Raw genomic sequence first — 19208 nt, 5'->3', positions numbered from 1 at the left:
TCCCTCGGCCAATCAACAGTAACGCCCAGCCGGTAACACCCTCTGGGGCTCTCAGCCAATCAGAGAGCCAGAGGGTGTTACTGGCATCATGAATATTTAACTAATATTTAACAGATTCTACATTAGATGCTTTCCATTTCATGTTAGAAAACTTTATTCCACATAAGTTTGTAGCATATTAAAATGTTCTATACTGCTTTTTTGTTTTGCTAAAGTAGTATTTTCTGTGGCTGAAAAAGAAGCACAGTTTAGTATGGCTGCTTCAGTTCAGTTCTACCGTGTTTCCCCGAAAATAAGACAGGGTCTTATTTTCTTTGGATCCCTGAAAGACGCGCTGGCCTTATTTTTGGGGAGGTCTTATTATTTTTTGAGGTTCAGAAGGCGGCGAGCATGGTCACCTAATGGCTGCTGCTGTATTGCAATATTTTCAAGGAGGGCTTATTATCCGGGGAGGTCTTATTTTCGGGGTAACAGGGTATTTGGCATAGATCTAAAACAAACTAAACAAAAGAAAATTAAGAATCGTTACTGGTGCTGGCATTCAGTATGTTGGTATGTCTAGAGGTTATCATTTTTTAGTGAAAGAAAGAAGACTTGAATGTAAAGATGACGGTGTGACACAGCATGAAGTGGCTGGCGCATCAAGGGATTGAGAGGAAGACAAACAGTGACCTGATTAAAGGAAAAACAATGTTGCTGCAGAAAGCCTAGGTATAGTAAAGCTACAGCTTGGCAGAGTGAAACTTGCTCTCAAGTGATTCAATCCAGCAGATCTAGCAAGAAAAGGAATCTGCAGGAGCAGATTAAATGAAAAATGCTGATGAAAGAAGAGGTGAATGAAAATGACAGTGCAAAGAGTGGCTTGAAGTGAATTTAGCAGCACTAAAGAGACAACCACCAATCTTGGCAGGGACTGTGAAATGATTTTTTTCCTAAAGATTTGATTGCATTTTCAAACAGAAATCTAAGAAGGGAAACTAAGAGTCAATACACAATGCTAAATAAAAACACTCTGACTTAGTAAATAGGATAATAGGGTTAAACTTGGAAGTTAGGAAATAGAAATAAATATGCACAGAAGTAAGAAATGACTAGGATAAATTTAAACTTGAATTTAATTGATTTTTTTAAAATGTCATTGTTAATTCTAATTGGGTTTGTTTGGGATATACTATTTAATTCTTTTTAACTTTTGTAATATGTGTGTTTTTTTTTAAAATGTTGTACGCAGCCCTGAATCCTTGGGAGAAAGGCAGCATATAAATCTAATAAACCAAACCAAACCAAACTTGTAAAAACATGTTTCAGAATGTGTTTATTTACTCTACAATAAGATAGTAAGTATGTGTTAGATCAGACAAAAGCCTGTGCACTGTTATTTCCCACAATCACTAGAAACTCCAAAGCAGAAAATGAAAACAGTAGTCCATGTTTTATTCATTTCCAAAAGCAAAACCAAAATGTAGGAATTATAATCCAAACAGTTCAGGGTATCAAAGAGTATTACTTTGATCTTGTTTGTAATCAGTTTTTCTAATCCTATTTTTAAAGTGTAGCTGGTATTTTCCAGAGGAAAATTCCATTCTTTGTGATACATTTCTTGCAGTGTAATTAGAAATTTATTATAATATTTCCTCAACTGGTATCTTATCAAACTAATGACAACAAGTTGAACAACTAGCCTTAGAAATGTTGAAGCCATTGTTACCTTCTGCCTTTTAGGATAAACCATCAACATTAAAGGAACAAGCAGTTAAGAAATGTACCATTGTCTAGCCCTTCATAGAACTGCCATGAAAGTCTTGGAAAATATATTCAAATCTCTTGATATGTTTATATATACAAAGATCATAATTATGCAAGCAATGGTATTTCCTAGGATCCTCTCCAAAAGTGAAAGTTGGAGTTTGAAGACACAAGATAGGAAGAGAATTGAACTTTAGAACTTAACAAAGAATAATGTAACAATGTTATGTGTGCCTTTGACATATGGTCATGCCACCTACATGATCATGGCAGCATCTTGAGACAATGGCAGCTCTTTGTGAGTGAATTGGAGATGAGCACCATCCGCTAGTCAGAAATGACTTGCAGGATAAATCTTTACCTTTATCTTACATTTACATTTCATTATTTACTTTCTAATGTATTGCTACAGTTCTTCAGTGAATATAAATATGTGTGTCTATCAGTATGAATGGAAGTAATTTTACATACTGTATTTACCATTTAGTCCTTAATATCTGTGGAAATAGTTTCTTGAACTTTGTCCTACATTTGGCCCTATTAACATAGGGCAGAAAATGTGTGTGTGTGTGCCTGTGTGTGTACACCCATGCATATACATTTGCATATGTATATGTATATACAGTTAATGCATGCATCATAAGTCCCTCATATGTACTGACTGGCCATGTAAAGGCTACCTGAATTAGGCTTATACTGTATAATCCATTATACTGTATAATCCATTCTTGCATGACAGTCACTTGTTCTTAAGATGTTATATCTAACTCTGAAAGAGAAACTGATAACACAACAGGAAATTTTACAATGACACTTTGATTTGTTTATTGATTTTTTTCCTTGAAGATTTTTTTTGTCTTTCTTTACAGAGAAGCAAATATAGTAAAGATGGTCATATTATATCATTCAGACATTCCCACAAATTCCATAAAACTAAGTACAGAAAAGTGAGTCAGGACAATTTTTTGGAATTTTGTTTGAGCTCTCAGAATCTCAAGTATGTTGCATCTCAAAGGAATGTAAAAGACATACAAAACAAAGGCATTTATATAAAAAAATTCTAAAATTTCCAGCTTTAACACAACACAATATCCAAACAAAAACAATTCAAGAAATTCCTAAGAAGGTTTTCAATGAAATGCAAGACATGTGATTTTATATACAGCTTATATTTGTAGATTGTCTGCCTTTATTTTATTCATAAGACCTTAGATTCAACAACAAATTAGCAAAGCTAATAAAGACACAATTCCAATCTTCTTTTTTCTGTGGGCAGCTATAGATCCATCTCTCTAAAGGATAAGGAGTTGAAAAAACATGGGATGGAACACAGGAGATTGTAGTGTAGTAAGGACCTATATCCAAATCAAGATGTAATTTATAATAATTACGTTCCTTATCATTATCTTTAAAGACAAGCATGCTTGTTCTTGGCATGACTTCCTGTACACGGTAGACTTTGTTGAACCGCACAATCTTCATTAAGATAGATTTCAAATCTGGGCCAACTATTGGAGCATGACTTTGTTTTATTCTACTACTGCAGATCTTCTAATACAACTAAACTGTTAAGTGTTTTAATTAATACATTATTTATATGCTTTGTGAGATATTTTAACAATGGAATTATTTTCTTTCCAGGGCCTAATTTGATGAATTAGCTACAGCTGTAAACTAAACTCAAATCCTTTAATTGTTGGTCACATTGCTTTTAAAATCCAACACATTTTACTGTCTAATTATTGATTAATTTACTGAATAAATTACTCTAGGTTTCAAAACTTGGAACTGTTGATTATAAAAGACAATTTTATGGCTGTTTAAATTGCAAAGCTGTGTTCCATTTACAAAACCAAATAAAATTACACACCTGAAAACTGAGAGCTAATATTTTTTGTACATTTTAATGGAACTATTTCAAATTTTCATAACTGAATTGGAAAGGACCTTGGAGGTCTTCTATTCCAACAACTGAAATAACCACATAGAATATTAACAACCTGTAGTCCCACATTCCCCAGCACCATTGAAATCCATCTTCACTGCAAGTTTAGCAAAGTTGGTATTAGCTCTTGCTCAATATTTTTGTGTGTGTTTTCTTTTCATGTCTTTTCCTTATCTCATCTTTCTTCAATGGGCCTATGCCACTCTACACTTCCTGTCATGTCCATCGCATCATCTTTATTTTACTTCTTCCAGCACCATGCTTTAATGTTTTCTATCTAGCCACCTTCACATTTCTCAGTCCACTCTAAATCTCCCACCACAATTCATTCCTTTCTACCATGTCCATCAACTTTTAGTTTCATCATTTACTTATCTGATAAGCAAAATCTTTTCAACTTTAACAGCTCTTTAAAGTCAGAATATCCAATCACAGAGGGAAAAAAGTGTTCCATTTAGGAATAAATATAAATAATCCCACCAAAAAAATCTAGAATAAACCCCATGATGTTTTCCAGTATGTCAACTAGCATATGACTTGTATATCATCTCAGAGGAAGAAAAAACATTTTCTTATAATCCGATACAATGCAACCCTTGCCATAATATTATGAAATTAAAGTTAAATTTCAGAATTATTAAAATGACATGCTCAGAATACAAACTTTCTAAGGGTGAATCTTACATCATCATTATTATTATTATTATTATTATTATTATTATTATTATTATTATTATTATTATTATTATTATTATTGTATGACTCCCCACTAGCTGAAAAGAAATTCATGACTAAGAAAAGACTAGCTAAAAATCCATTGATTCAAAATGCACAAGAACAGGGCCTAGGATTTAAAGCCTGGATCTGTTAGATATAGAGAAAGCTCTCTTCATTCTTCTACTTTACAGTTCTGATCATATATGACTTCTTTTGTATTTTCTATAAAAGCTATTTATTTAGCTGTGTCCTTGAAGCAGTTAACTGCTGAGTATAGGTCAAGTTTCTAGAGAAGATTTATTGTCAGGTCAGGTGTGAAGTCTGACACAACATGAAGCCAAACTACTTGAGAATTCCCTTGGAGAAAAATGATGGGAAGACATGAATTAAGAGGTTACCTGTAGAGAGGTTGACATTTGAAAAAAGTTGTGAGAGTTTGCTTCTAACCAGAAAAAAAATCAAAGACATTAAGAGAATAATTTTGATGGAATAATCTGTCTGTCGATCTGTCTATTAAATTAGTTTGCTAGCCATCTTGCCACAAGCACCTTAAGTTAGAAGGCAAATTACTCCCCCCCCCAACTTTATTATTTTATATGCAGTAGACCTTATGTGGATCTATAACTGTATAAAATCCTATAATCTGTGAATAATTACAATTATTTTAAGACAGTTTTAATGTCTTAAATAAATAAAATGGATAAACAAATAACAAACCAAAAGAGGGACTTTCCCCCTATATTTCCTATATTGGATTTACAATTTAGTTTTGAAAAAGTTTGGAAGATGAGATAACGAAAAAAAGAAAAGAAAAGTTCTAAACAGCAGTCACCAACTTTTTTAACTCCATGGACCAGCAGCATCAGCAGCGGAGGAGGGAAAGGGATGGTTTTGTGTGGATCCTAGATCCTGCGCATGCACAAATGAAGCTTCACAGACTTGTCCACCACTTACATGGCCCAGTTCCCAAAGGGCAGCAGACAAGAACTGGTCTGTGGCCCAGGGGCTGTGGCCCCCTGTTCTATGACATTATTTGAAGGGACTATGAGGCGGTTAAAGGAAAAGGAACACATGTAAAATTGGATATGGGAAGAAGAGATCATTGGTTGTATTTTAGGAGAAGGTAATAAGGTACAAAAATTCTACATTCCATTCAATAAATCAATCAATGACTAGCAACTACAATTCCAAAAAATAAAAACAATTAAAATACTAAAAAGCATTTAAAAAACAAAACTTGTTATGAAAGGGAGAGTTATTTACATATTTTTTTATTTCTTTATTTTTTAAAATATATTTCATTTTTATTTTTTCCAGTTCTTTGTTTCTGCACTAATTTTTATTTTTTTCCTTTTTTGGGTGGGTTTGTATTATTTTTATTGTTACTGTAATTTTTAATAAATTTACTATTAAAAAAGGCGATGAGATTAGATTTTGTGATATGAGATGAAGGATAAAAAATAATAAACATTGTATTAATTATATAGAATTATTAATGTATAATTTACTTAGGTGCCTTACTATTAGCTGGTTTATCCTGCAATCTATTCAGTATGACATGGTATTAATTTATATTAGAGTGGGAAATGTGTAGAACACAGATGCTGAAATTCAAAATGCTTGTTTTTCTTTGGTCCCAGAACTCAAGAGACTATCCTTCATAGTCATTGAAAAACCACCAAATAATAAAGGCACAATTTTATGCCTTTGTTTAAAGGGAGAAAACAAAAGCTTTCTAAGCTTTTAATATCATACATTTAATCACTGTTTTAAGTCTACTAAAACTAAGTTAACAGCAATAACAATTTAAACTATATCTTCTGATTTAGATAAGCTACATTTAAGCAAGTTCAGACCATGTCTCTGAATTAAATTTAAAGTTATTAATTTGCTGCATTATATAAATGATTGTTTTACTTCATACCTAATGTCTGCTAATCAAATCATTTTTGCATTTACCATGACCAACGTATATACTTTATTGTGTTAAAACAACACTCTCCATCTTTGACTAAAATCATTATTTGTCTATTTTCTACTAAAGTTGTTCTTTATTTGAAACAAGATATGAATGTATTTTTGACACCCCATACTACTAGATAAGTACTCTTTCTTCTCATAAACACTTTAATAGGGGCATACATCTGTTGTTGAATAAGCAAAAATAGGTGGCAATAGTAATAGTATATGCTGATAATTGTATGGATTCTAGAGCCTGTAAAGACAGTAAACCAGAGTTTATAACATTTAAGAACCATTGAATGTTTTCATGCACTGTTAAAACACTACCACTTGTTGCAGAGTTGCCTTTTTCCTAGCAAAAATAAAACCTGTTCATTTTGTGCTTAAGCTTTTATCCAATTCTTTCATGATAGTTGCTTTTAATCATCAAAAATTATGACAACCTTGAAATAAAATAATTTTCAAATCTTTGAATAGATGCTAATGTTTTATGTGTGGGGGTAGTCAAAATGAGACATCTGTGAATTAACTGGTTGAATAGAAATGGTAAAATCAGGAAATCAGCTTTCTGCTTTTTTATTTTATCTTATTTCTTTTGCTAATATGATGCCTCGTTGCTTGTTTGCCTGATGATTATTCTATCAAATCAAGTTATTCAGTTCATTTGTTAGCTGCATGAATAAATGACAGAATTTAGATTTAGAGGTATACTCTTTGGAGTTTGAAGAGAAGTTCTTGGTGAATATAATCTTTTACATTTATAATGGACGATAATTATGCTCACTAATAACCTTACTATTTTTAAAGCCTGTCACCATCTTCAGAGGTTAATTATATCACCGAAAAAATTGAAAAGCTAGGAAGAGGTCAAGGATAAGTTTTCCAGAAAAGCTGAATCTCAGAACAGTTCTGAGATTTATCTTTAAAACTACAATGTATTTTTAAAGTCTAGAATTCCTATATCATTTTAATATTGGTGGCATTATATTACACAGAATGTTAATATTAATCTACCAAGGATATTCTTTAAATCATATATAGCAGATGCTGAATACAGTATGAATATGTGAGTATAAAAGAACAGTATTCAGTTTGTATGAGGAAAGAAAAAAGAAAATATGTTTTAGCTATTCTGACTTCATCCTGAAATTTTTGGAGAAAAAACAAATACTTAAACCAGTCAAAAATACTTAGATATTTTTATTCAATGTCTATTATTTATATATTGCAAGGAATTTGTTAGGAAATAATTGAAATAAGTTAGCAACTGTATTTGCATGTTTACTTATAGAGCATTGTGGGGAAGTGCCAAAAGAATTGTCAGCCCTGCCACAGCATGAGAAATGCACGAGTCTATCTGAAGGTTTCAAGGATCTTCTACTAGAGGCAACTGGATGCAGTGAAAGCTAGGTCAGATCTGAAGAAAACCTGTACAATTTGCTACATTGTTTCAAATCTTTAGCCCTTCTCCCCTTTGATCATTTCATCAGTGTCCAACAGAACGCTAACTGGATATTTTGAGAGAAGGACATACATTCCATTCCCAGGTCCTGAGCACTAAAAGTCTTTGAAGTGGCTGGATGAAACTGGTTTACACCTCTTATTCCTGTTTGCACTGGTTCTCCCTTTTTCTCCTTTTACCCTAACCCTAACCCTCTTCCCTCTCTGGGTTTGTCACAGGCTGCAGCACAAGATCTGGAGAGACCGGATTGATAAAAATTGTCTAGGCCAAATGTCTGCAATAGGCAATAAAAGTATCCTAGAAAGATGGATGTCCAGCCACTTCTTTAAAACAAAAAACAGATCTAGTCCCTCCAGTATTATGGTTTGTTCACAGTGAGCTAGGTGCTTAGATTTGATTTTTATCCAGCTATCAAGCCCTTCTCAAGGACATGGGATAGGTAGTTGCTTGATGCCGTTAAATGCATTGTCACAGGATGCAAGCTATTCCAAGTAAAGCTGCCTATTGCAATTGACTGATAGTGATTTTGTCAATGCTGATGGTGCACCAGATGTTTTGGGATTGCACCAAAGGCACCTATTACTGATATTATCTTTTCTTTATTTTGCCAGTGTCCTTAAACTTCTATTTTCAGGTATTTGTACTTTGTGATTGCAAATAACAATTTGAAGCTTTTCAGAATGCACATAGATGATTGAGCATTATTTTACTATGTAAACTATTTCTGCACAAAAAACTAAAAAGTTAGAGTGAAATGTTCTACCCGTTAACTGTTGTTTCTTAAGCAGTTCATGAAATTTGCTGTGAGAATATCAACTATACCACATTCTGAAATAGTAACATTTTAGCTTCTTTGCTTTCCTTAATTTTATGGCTTAAATGTCATCCTCTTCATTGTAAAATGACCTACAATTCAACTATGAACTATTTTTGTAGAATATAATTTTTATAACAACTGGCATCAGGTAGTGTAGAAGTAATACCATGTATAGCGTAGAAGTAATACCATATCTGCATAAATTATAGGCTAAATCAGAAGACAAAATTTGGTAAGTACTGTATAATTATTACAATTTTCATAAAATAATGGCATTACAAAATTGCCTAAATATTTGCATGTGCCAATATTTCTTCAACAGAATGGGGCGTTAGTTCTTACCTGATACATTCCTTCTCTGGGCAGGTGGAGATAGCGGTCATGCATGGGTTAACTCAGCCACTAACCAATAGAACCGAGTCTACCAAAGTGATGTCATCACCTCTGAGGAGTGTCCTCCCGCTTTTCTTGACAAAAGAGATAAGTAGACTGTTGTGCGCTATTCGATTGCTCTCAATCCCACGATGATTCAATATTTCTCCCAGAACCACCACCCCTGCGAACTAGGCCAGGACCAGAAAGGGTGGGGATGACCACTGTCTCCACCTGCCCAGAGAAGGGGCGTATCAGGTTAGAACCAATGCCCCATTCTCCAAAATTGGTGGAGACAGCGGTCATGCGTGGGACGTACCAAAGCTATGCTGGACCCCAGGTGGTGAAAGGCTGGTCCATGAGCTGGAAGAGGAAAAAGCCCTTGGAGGACCTGCCATCTGAATGTCGCATCTATCGATGTGTATCTATCCACTTTATAATAGCAAATAAAGGGGGTAGGATTAGTACAGGTAGCCGCCTTGCAGATTTCCTCCACTGAGGCCTGCTTGAGTCCACGCCACCAACGTAGCAGCACTGCACATGGAATGTGCCGTGATGTTGGATGGAGGAGTAAGGTGATATGCCAGGTAGGCTCTGAAATTGCAGAGTGGATCCAGAATCTGACCATTGATGGAGAAGCCTTTAGCCCTTTATTTGTGGGATGGAAAGACACAAAGAGACCTTCGGTGCACCTGAAGGCTTAAACTAAGGCTGAAGGGGATTTATACCTTGTTTGTTTTCTAACCATGACATTGGGAAAGGAGTATCAAATATTTGGATCTAATATTAATTTCCTCATGTTTCTGATTTTGCAGTACATCTGATCTACGTGCAGTCACATACAAATAGTATTGTTGATATTATGTCGTACATGATGTAATGTTTAAAAGACTTTTGGCCCAGAATCTAAGTATAGATATATCATAGATTAGTAATAGATTTAAAACACACTCACATGAAAGCTAATTCAACAAATATAGGTGTACAGTATGTAGGTCAGGTATCTTCTGTTACAAGAATGAATTTGAGAAGTTCCACAATGTAATTTTTCTCTTCAACTGAAGCTTTTATCCAAACCTGAACAAAAATGCTGGTAAATATGCCAAATATGAGTATGAGCAAATTCGTGTATTGATTGACTTTATTGACTGATTTCACAGTAAATAATTTTTGAAATAGCATTATTCTCTGTTGGTCTCATCAGGGAAAAAATTAATGGACTTTAATCGCATATAATAATTGTTTTTCATGATTTATTTCTGACTGGTTGTATTAACCAAGTTGTACATGGCATGGTTTAAGAGATGAAGTCTGAAAATACATATACTTTTCATTTTGATATCCTTCAAAATTAAAGTTACACATACACCAGTGGTGGGATTCAGCCAGTTCGCACCTATTCGGGGGAACCGGTTGATAACTTTCTAAGTAGTTCAGAGAACTGATTGTTGGAAGAAATCTCCTTTTGTTTTTTTCCCATTTTACAGGGCTAATCCTGTAAGGAAGGCAGGAAGGAAACATTTTAGTGTTATTTCTAGCCTAATCTTTATTGACCTTCTTACAGAAACTGCCTCTTTGGTTAACCCTTATTACATTGTAGCAGCTAAGGTGAAGCGTCCATTGACCTGAGTGACCTTGAGTTGGCCACACCCAGCCAGTCACATGACCACCGAGCCCCACCTACCCAGATGGTCATTAGAGCAGAGAACCGGTTGTTAAATTATTTGAATCCCACCACTGACACACACACACACATACACACACACACTCACACACGTTTTCCAAACTTTCTTGAACAATCATGTTTTCATAACAAATATGTACCAAAAGTCCAATTTCAAGAGGTATTATCTATTATAAGGTTTTCTGTACATATTGTAATAGTACAGAATAGTACTTTCTTAACCATTCTATTTAATACTTACTTATTATTACATTAGCAGAAAGAGGAGGTAGTATAAATGCTAAATAGGCCTGGTGTTAGGACAAGCATAAAATTCAGCATGGACTATGGCTCAAATATAATAAGGTGTAGCCTTTTTTTCTGAACCCAGAATTGATGTAGCTGCAGCTTCCATTTGAAGCTATTTTTCATGCATTAGAAACCTTTGACATTTGAAACACATCTTTTTTATTAGTGCCTTGCTTTTTTCTGAAAACAAATATTTATCCTTTTGTGGTATCTGAAACTTTATCCAATTTCTCTTTTTCTTCCAATAAATGCTGCAGAAGAATCTATCCTAAAGTCTATAATATTTGAATTCATTTTTTTCTTTGATTAAAAATATGACTTTTTGTTGCAAAAATACATTAACTGATAATACGTGAACCAAAAATGTTTATCATGATGAATAACATATTTATAATTTTAAATATTGTGCAAAAAGCAACTTCAAAACACCCATCAAGCACTTATGGATTTTCAGCAACCTTCTGTTCATCAATTTATTTTTGTCAATGTTTTACTGACTGCCATGTGTCTAGTAATTTATGGAAGTGACTAGAGATAACATCATCTTGTTTGAACACTTAATGCTTGAATAAAAGTAAAAATTACTTCCTAGTTCCTGGTGGTAATGGTTATCACAGGAAGGAATTTAACAATTCACATTTTATATTGCACATTTTACTACAAAATGACAAGCAAAAGTATTTAATCTATCCATCATGATGTACTACTATGCCTCATTGACCTATAACAAGGATCATTAATTTCAAAATACTTTTTATATTCAAGGTTTATTGATAAAAGCAACTTAGTTGTAATCTGAGAAACTTACATATTAGTATTAATAGGAGGCTAATGTAATCTACATGGGATATAAAACCATAAAGAAAAAAGTTATTTGATGAAACCTACAGGATCTTGGGGGATATTGAAAATGTTGGATATTGAAAATGTTGGATATTGAAATTTTCCCACTCTACATATTGTATTTGAAATTCACTCTAGTTATAGTTTATTGTCTATGATATTGATCACAATACAAAAAATACTTAAACATTTTTACTTTAGCCTTTATTAATACAATGTTTCCAAGCATTAAATTTACACTTCCTGGACATCTTGATCTTCTCTGCTTTATTGCCTTCCAGTGAAGCTTCTTACATCTTCTTTCCTCCTTGTTCATCTGTTCTTGCTTGCTGGTCATTGTTGCATCCTTCAGTTTTTTACTTGTGCCCACTTATTTCTGTTTTTTTCCCTTTAAATATATTTAAGATTCCATATTTTTTTCCACTAATAGTTTTTGTTAGTTTTACTGTTATATTTCTTGGCAGTGAGATATATACTGATATTTTCAGAGCTTGAATCTTCCACCGGTGTATCTATTTTCCTAAAACATTGTATCTGTCCTATAGTATTCTTTGATAGGGCTTGTCATGCCTGCATCTGTCCTGTCGAAGCTGACAGCCTGACATTAGCAATAGCAGTAGCAGTTAGACTTATATACCGCTTCATAGGGCTTTCAGCCCTCTCTAAGTGGTTTACAGAGTCAGCATATTGCCCCCACAGTCTGGGTCTGAGAGACCGCCTGCTGCCAATTACCTCCCAAAGACCCATTAGATCACACAGATTAGGTCTCCTCCAGGTTCTGTCTACTAGCCAATGTCATCTGGCTACTACCCGGGGGAGGGCCTTCTCTCTGGCCCTTTGGAACGAGCTCCCCACAGAGATTCAGACCCTCACCTCTCTCCAGCCTTCCAAAAAGCCATTAAAACCTGGCTGTGTCGGCAGGCCTGGGGTTGATGAGTTCCCTTCCCCTCTCAAATCGTGTGGCTGTTGGTTGTTTTAAATTCCCTGTACTTTTTGTTGTAGTTCTTGTGTTTCCCTTCCCCTCCTTGGGTTTGTGCGCCGCCCTGAGTCCCCCCGGGAATAGGGCGGCATATAAATAAAATGAACCTTGAACCTTGAACCTTGGGTCCTCATTTCACCCACCTTGGAAGGATGGAAGGCTGAGTCAACCTTGAGCCGGTGAGATTTGAACTGCCGAACTGCAGATAGCAGTCAGCTGAAGTAGCCTGCAGTACTGCACTCTAACCACTGCATCACCTCGGCTTAGCAATGAGGGTAGGGGAGTGGACTGTAAGGAAGGAGAAGGGGATGGAAGCCCAGCTGAGTCTTGTGAGAAGCTTCAGCCAGCCAAGGTCAATTATCAATATGCAGAATTGGGAACTGATAACCTGCTTCCTAAAAAATAACAGGCACATAATTGGACAGTTACAGATAACCATGGCTGGCTGGGGGGTGGGGAGAGAGGAGAGAAAAATTTACTTTGTATTGTTTGCATGGGAAAACCTAGATTCAGGTTACACTACTTCTGTAACCACTTAAGCTTCAGTAAAGTAAAAACAAATAGCCGGAGTGTTTCTTTGCTTTATGACTGAGTGGGACAGTTGACAAGGTTGTTGCTGGAGAGGAAGGGTTTTTTTTTTTTTTTTTTTTTTTTTGATATACAGTTTCATAGGTACACAAATGTAAATAAATATAGATATATAAATGATCTAAACTGGAAGTTTCTTGCACAAATCCTGCATTGTATTAATTGATATACAATTAATAATTTGGGATCTGAATTCAAAACAGAGTTAGCTAAAAACAAAGGAACAAAACAACTAATGCCAAATTTGTTAATTAAAATTTGTTCAGCAAAAACAAAATGGGCATTGGATCACCCACTCTAAAACTTTCTTTGAGAAACAACAGAAAAAAAGAAGCTCCTCACCCCCTCCTCAGACATGAACAAAAAAAAATTTACTTTTAAGCTTAGTCCTATTAAAGTAGAATAAAATATGGATTAAAAATATAAGAATGAAGATGTGGCATAAAAGGGGCAGTTAGAAGTCTGCTTAAAGGAAATGTCATCAGCCTCTAACCACAAGATGTTCTAGCCAACGTCCCTATGTCAAAAGTCCAAACCACAAGGTTCAGATAAAGTTCGTTAATGACACGTGGTCCATACCTGTAACAAAAGGAGAAGTAAGACCCCCATATACTTATGCTTTCCCCCCAAAATAACCAATAAGAAATGAGTTAAGTATTTCCGTGTTGCGATGCTTTTGAGAATGTATAGGAACACGTGATTTGATGATGAAGGTTGTTCAGAATTTGCAATGTTAGCCATTTCGCTAACTTTCTGAACCTGGCTGCCAAATAAACTTTTCCTGTATCCTGGGAAGTCTAAAGCCTGTCATTTTCTGCAACACTATTATTTTAAAGAACTAATAAGATTGAAATAATAACACACTTTTGTTCTTTGACACATAAACATTATTGTACTCATTTTTATAGTCAGAAAACAGTTTAAATAGGAACAGCTTCCTTCCTTCCGTTCTTCCTTCCTTTCTCTTAATCCTTTCATGTATCTTTTTATCACTATGTATTTTCACACTCTTTTTCTGCCTGGGTTTAATGTCTTCTTTCAAATCTCAGAGGTTGTCTAGGAAATCTTCCTTCAGTTTTCACTTCTATATATTGTCTGCCATTCTTGGCCTTCTTTGCTGCCATCATTTCTTCTCAGACAGCCTACCCCCCAACCTGCTGCTATTCTGCTGCCCCCGATTTATGCCTTCGTAAGTCTTGTTGGGATTTAGGTCAGTCTTCTGAGCCCAATTGCTACTGACACCAGTGTAGCCTGCTGCCTCTCCCCCATCTCTGAGACTCTGGATCTGATCCCAGTGCTGTTTTTCCCCCCACTGCCACTACTGAACTCTCAAAGTTGCTGAATCAATGTTTCTGAATTTTTGAGTTGCTGGCACAATTAAGCCTATGAGCTTCTTCATCTTCTTTTGAATAGCTGCTTCTGGTGATCAGCTGCTGCCATGCCATTCCTATCATTGCATTCTTTTCTGCTGCCTGGCTCCTACAATTTTTTTCCCACTTATCTTCACATGTTCCTATATCCTCTGCCTCATTCCCCCAGTCTGACTTGCCTGGCTTCTGTTATATTTTCTATCTCAGTTGCCTCTATGCCACTGAGGTATTTCTCTTAGCTTACATTTCTCTGTTCTGCCTCAGTATCAATCTTTTTCAATTTTGTTTACATTCACTACCTAATCTGCCCTTCCGCACTATTTTATCCACCTACCAAGTCCTTCAGAAGAGAGACAGTTCACATATGAAACATAGCAGGCAGGGTTGTCTCAGAATATGTTTTTGAAGAAATATATGTATTGACTATTTAACTTGTGTTTAAGCTTTCAAAACCATCTTTTTGTTTTAATGGTTCAAATAGTAATCCCTCCAAAGCTACTTCATAGATCCATCTCTAAGATAAAACATCTGGAGGGCTTTGATTCACCTTACTTGTAGGGGCCTTCTCCAGAAAGCTGGTTGAAGTGCTGTAGGAGGTTCAAAATGTATGCAGAATCTCCTAATGGGGCCAACTACAACAATGCTATCCATGTTTTCCCTAAAATAAGATCCTGTCTTATATTTTTGCCATAAAAAAGGCACAAGGCCTTATTTTTAGGGTACGATGTCATCCACTGACTCACCACACTTGCATGCATCACCCCTTGCCTAGGCCTTGCATACCTCAGCCCATTTCTTCTGCAGCCAGCAAGGTTTTCCTGAAAGCCTCTGTAGCCGATTGATCTGGAGCTGTGTTTTCTGAAGAGACCTTCAGAAAAGGCCTTTAGGAAAGGCCTTGGTAGCCGATCTGGAGCTCTGTTCTAGATGCCTGTGGTCACGGTGAATGATTCCTACATTGCATGCAGTGGTGAAATTCATTTTTTTTTACTACTGGTTCTGAATTTCACCCCTGCTTGCTTCCATTTCTAAAAGTTAATGTAAAATGCCTAGCTCAAAACCCCCGCACTCATCGGTATTTCAGCACAAAGAATCTTGAATACTTCAACTTCGGACGGGTGGAGAAAGGAGGCATGCAATAGCCAAGGGCGAAGATGCTCACCTTAACCCTTGGTGGCAGGGGTGCTTTGTCACAAGCCTCTTTTCTTTTTCTCCCTGCCTGAATGAGCGAATGAGCCCCAAACTGCCCACTCCTCCACATTCAAACCAGCTTGCCCTCTTTTCTCTCCCAGCATGGGCTCTCTGGAGGGGGAGGGAACGTTCTTTCCAAAAAATAGCTTCTTTCCGGTGCGGCGGCTATGCCAAGAAACAGCTGCCAGCAAAGGTCTCAGTAATCACAAGAGTCCCGCCGCTGTGCCGAATTCAACAAAAGTGGCTCCGAAACAACAGGATATGCTTGGGGAAGAACTGACTGCCCAAGATTGTGCTCATACAGCCGCTGTGAAAATGTCTGTTTTCCAGCCACAGGAGGGAAGGAAAGAAGCCGGTCTTTGGAAAGAGCCTTTCCTCCCCCCCAGAGAGCCCATGCCCTTGGCTATTACATGCCTCCTTTCTTTCTCCGCCTGCCTCAGCAAAGTAGGCGGGCCACTAAACCGCCCATTCGGCCGCATTCAAACCAGCATGCCCCCTCCTGTCTTTCAGCATGGGCTCTCTGGAGGGGAAGGAAAAGTCCCTCCCAAGACCTCGCTTGTCCTGGCGGCACCCTGGTGATAGCAGCTGAGAGAGGGAAGGAAGAATTCTGGGAGTTGAAGTCCATAACAGGACTTTCTGCCCGAAGCCTGGAACTGACTGCCCAGGATTGTGTTTCAGCCACTACAGCCACTTCTGCTGCTGCAGCCACCAGAGACTCCTTCCTCACCGCCACTTTGTTTCAGGCCGAGAAGTAGAAAAAAAAGAGCATCTCCCCTCTCACTTTCCTCAGCCTACCTGCTTTTCGGGGGTGAGGGACAGTGCCCCTTGGCTGTCCCTCCAGGAGGATCACCGCATAACCTCCAGAGATGGAGGTTGAAGGAGCAACCACAGGTGAAGAGCACCAAGGGTTTTGGTAGCATGAGAGAAAGACTTCAAAGTCAGTGGAGGTGGTGTGTGGCTGGTGAGCCTTGTTCTGACTTTCCCTGGGTGCAAAATGCTTTAAAAAATAAAGGTTTTTTTGGGGGGGGGAGTTGTAAAGGATTAGGGCTGCAAGGGTCTTGTAACTTGACAGCTTTAAGACTTGCGTGCTTCAAATGCCAGAGTTCCTCAGCCGACTGGAAGAGGAATTATGGGAGTTGAAGTGTGAAAGTCTTAAAGCTATCAAGTTTGAACATCCCTGGGTTTTTTTTCTAAAGGGTTAGGGGTGCAAGGGTCTTGTAACTTGACAGCTTTAAGACTTGCACACTTCAAATGCCAGAGTTTCTGAGCCAACATTTTGGTTGCTAAGTAAGAACATTGTTAAGTGAGCTTCACCACATTTTATAAGTTGGCCATGTCCATCCGATCACATGACCACCAAGCCACTCCCACCTGGTTACATGACCACCAAGCCACTCCCACACAGTCACATGACTGCCGAGCCACTCCCACAAAACAGGCCAGACCTACAGAATACGTTCTAAAAAATTTTGAAACCCACCACTGATGTATACCCTTCTTATCAATGCTCTATTTTTATTTTTTGACTGCTATATTTAATCAGTATATATTTACTACAAATATAGATAATATTAAGCTAATTAAGATTAACTCACATAAAGCAGTTTTCTATTGGATCTGCACTATTTTATGCAAAGGAATGATTTGAATTACGTAGTTTGTAAATTATTTATGAAGTAATCTGTCTCAATTTTAATACACTCTATGGAGTTATATCTCTCTATATGTGTCTTGCAGAACACTACATTCAAGTAATTCTCAATTAGTGACTGACTCATTTAGTGACTCTGCAATTACTATGCAAAGTAAGAAAACTGAAATAATATTGTAAAATGTTAGTGATCGCGTTGCTTTGTTACTATAATTGCCAATTCCAACTGTGGTAATTAAACAAGGACCACCTACATATGAAAAACAAGAGAGTTTTAATTTTTTAAAATTACCGTTATCACTTACCAGTATTTAATTCCTTGTATTCAGCTCTATTCTCAAACAAAGTGAAACCTATAATCAGTTGTCCCAATTGTATTTTATGATGGGCTAACAGATTTGCAAATTATGTTCTATTCAGATTTTTGAAATCATGAACACACACACACACACACACACACACAGCTGCTTTTCTGTTAATTGTTTATAATATTTTCTTTATGAATACAATAATCTCCATTCATTTTGTTGGATTTTTCTTGTTTAAATGTATTCCCTGCTTATATAATTCATTTCCATGGCATTTAATTTATTTTCATGAGATTTTTTTTTTACATAGCTAACTCATTTCCAAAGTAAGTCATAGTAGCATCTTAAGCACAGCCATTCTCACTTATCCTTCACAACATAAAATGTACTTACTACCTGTTATTTTTCAGTCTGCAGTTGAACATCTTAAAATGTCTCCATCTGTTTTTCAATCTTTAGTAAACATTCTGCCATGGTATACAAATTCATCTGCTAGCTCTAATTGTTTACCATTTATATATAACTTGCAACCAATCATTCCGTTTTACTTGTCAAACATAGCAACCTTGATCTTGAACATCCATATCACAGGTCTACGACTAAAAAGCTGTTTGATTATTTTCATCTAATTTCCATGTATCTTGGTGTGCTGAAAACAAATAAAATATTGAAGGAACTCTTAGATGTCATGATTTGCCACAACATCTTCAAATTTATCAATTTTTTAAAATTTTGGTATTTTTTATAGTATGGGTTTTTAACCAAATTTAAAGTCCAAATTACTATTAATTAATTCACATAAGTGCATTTAAGATATAAAATGCCAAAAGGGTTTGTCCGAGTTATGTAAAAAAAATATAGCACTGTAAATCTGATGGTCAGCAATATATACATAAGCTAAGCAAGTTTTAAGTCTGTGCTTCTAATGGTAGAAGGGGTTAATCTTTCCTGAAGAATCCAGTGGGAGGGAGACATAGGGCAGATAGCAGCATCTCCGGTCAGTGCAGGGGGCATGACCAGCACTGCAACGTCTCGTGTACAGATACAGAGCTGCTCTCTCCTGCATGCCACACTTGTGCATGAATCAGCATCAGGTTTTTGTTTCTAGGCTGTTCACACTTTTTCATTGCAATTCATGTTAGCTTGTCATTCTTCAACCGTTATGTTATGGCTCCGTGAAAGTGTATTAATTTGCTAGACAGTTTCTGTTTCATCTGTGGTGAATATACAGTGTTGAAGCAACAACAGAATATACAGTGTTGAAGCAACAGCAGAATATTATGCTTGT

Source organism: Thamnophis sirtalis, unplaced genomic scaffold (assembly GCF_051295495.1).
Source record: "Thamnophis sirtalis isolate CommonGarterSnake01/CBP01778 unplaced genomic scaffold, rThaSir2_p1.2 scaffold_10, whole genome shotgun sequence".
NCBI lineage: Eukaryota > Metazoa > Chordata > Lepidosauria > Squamata > Natricidae > Thamnophis > Thamnophis sirtalis.
This window is presented reverse-complemented; position numbering follows the sequence as displayed.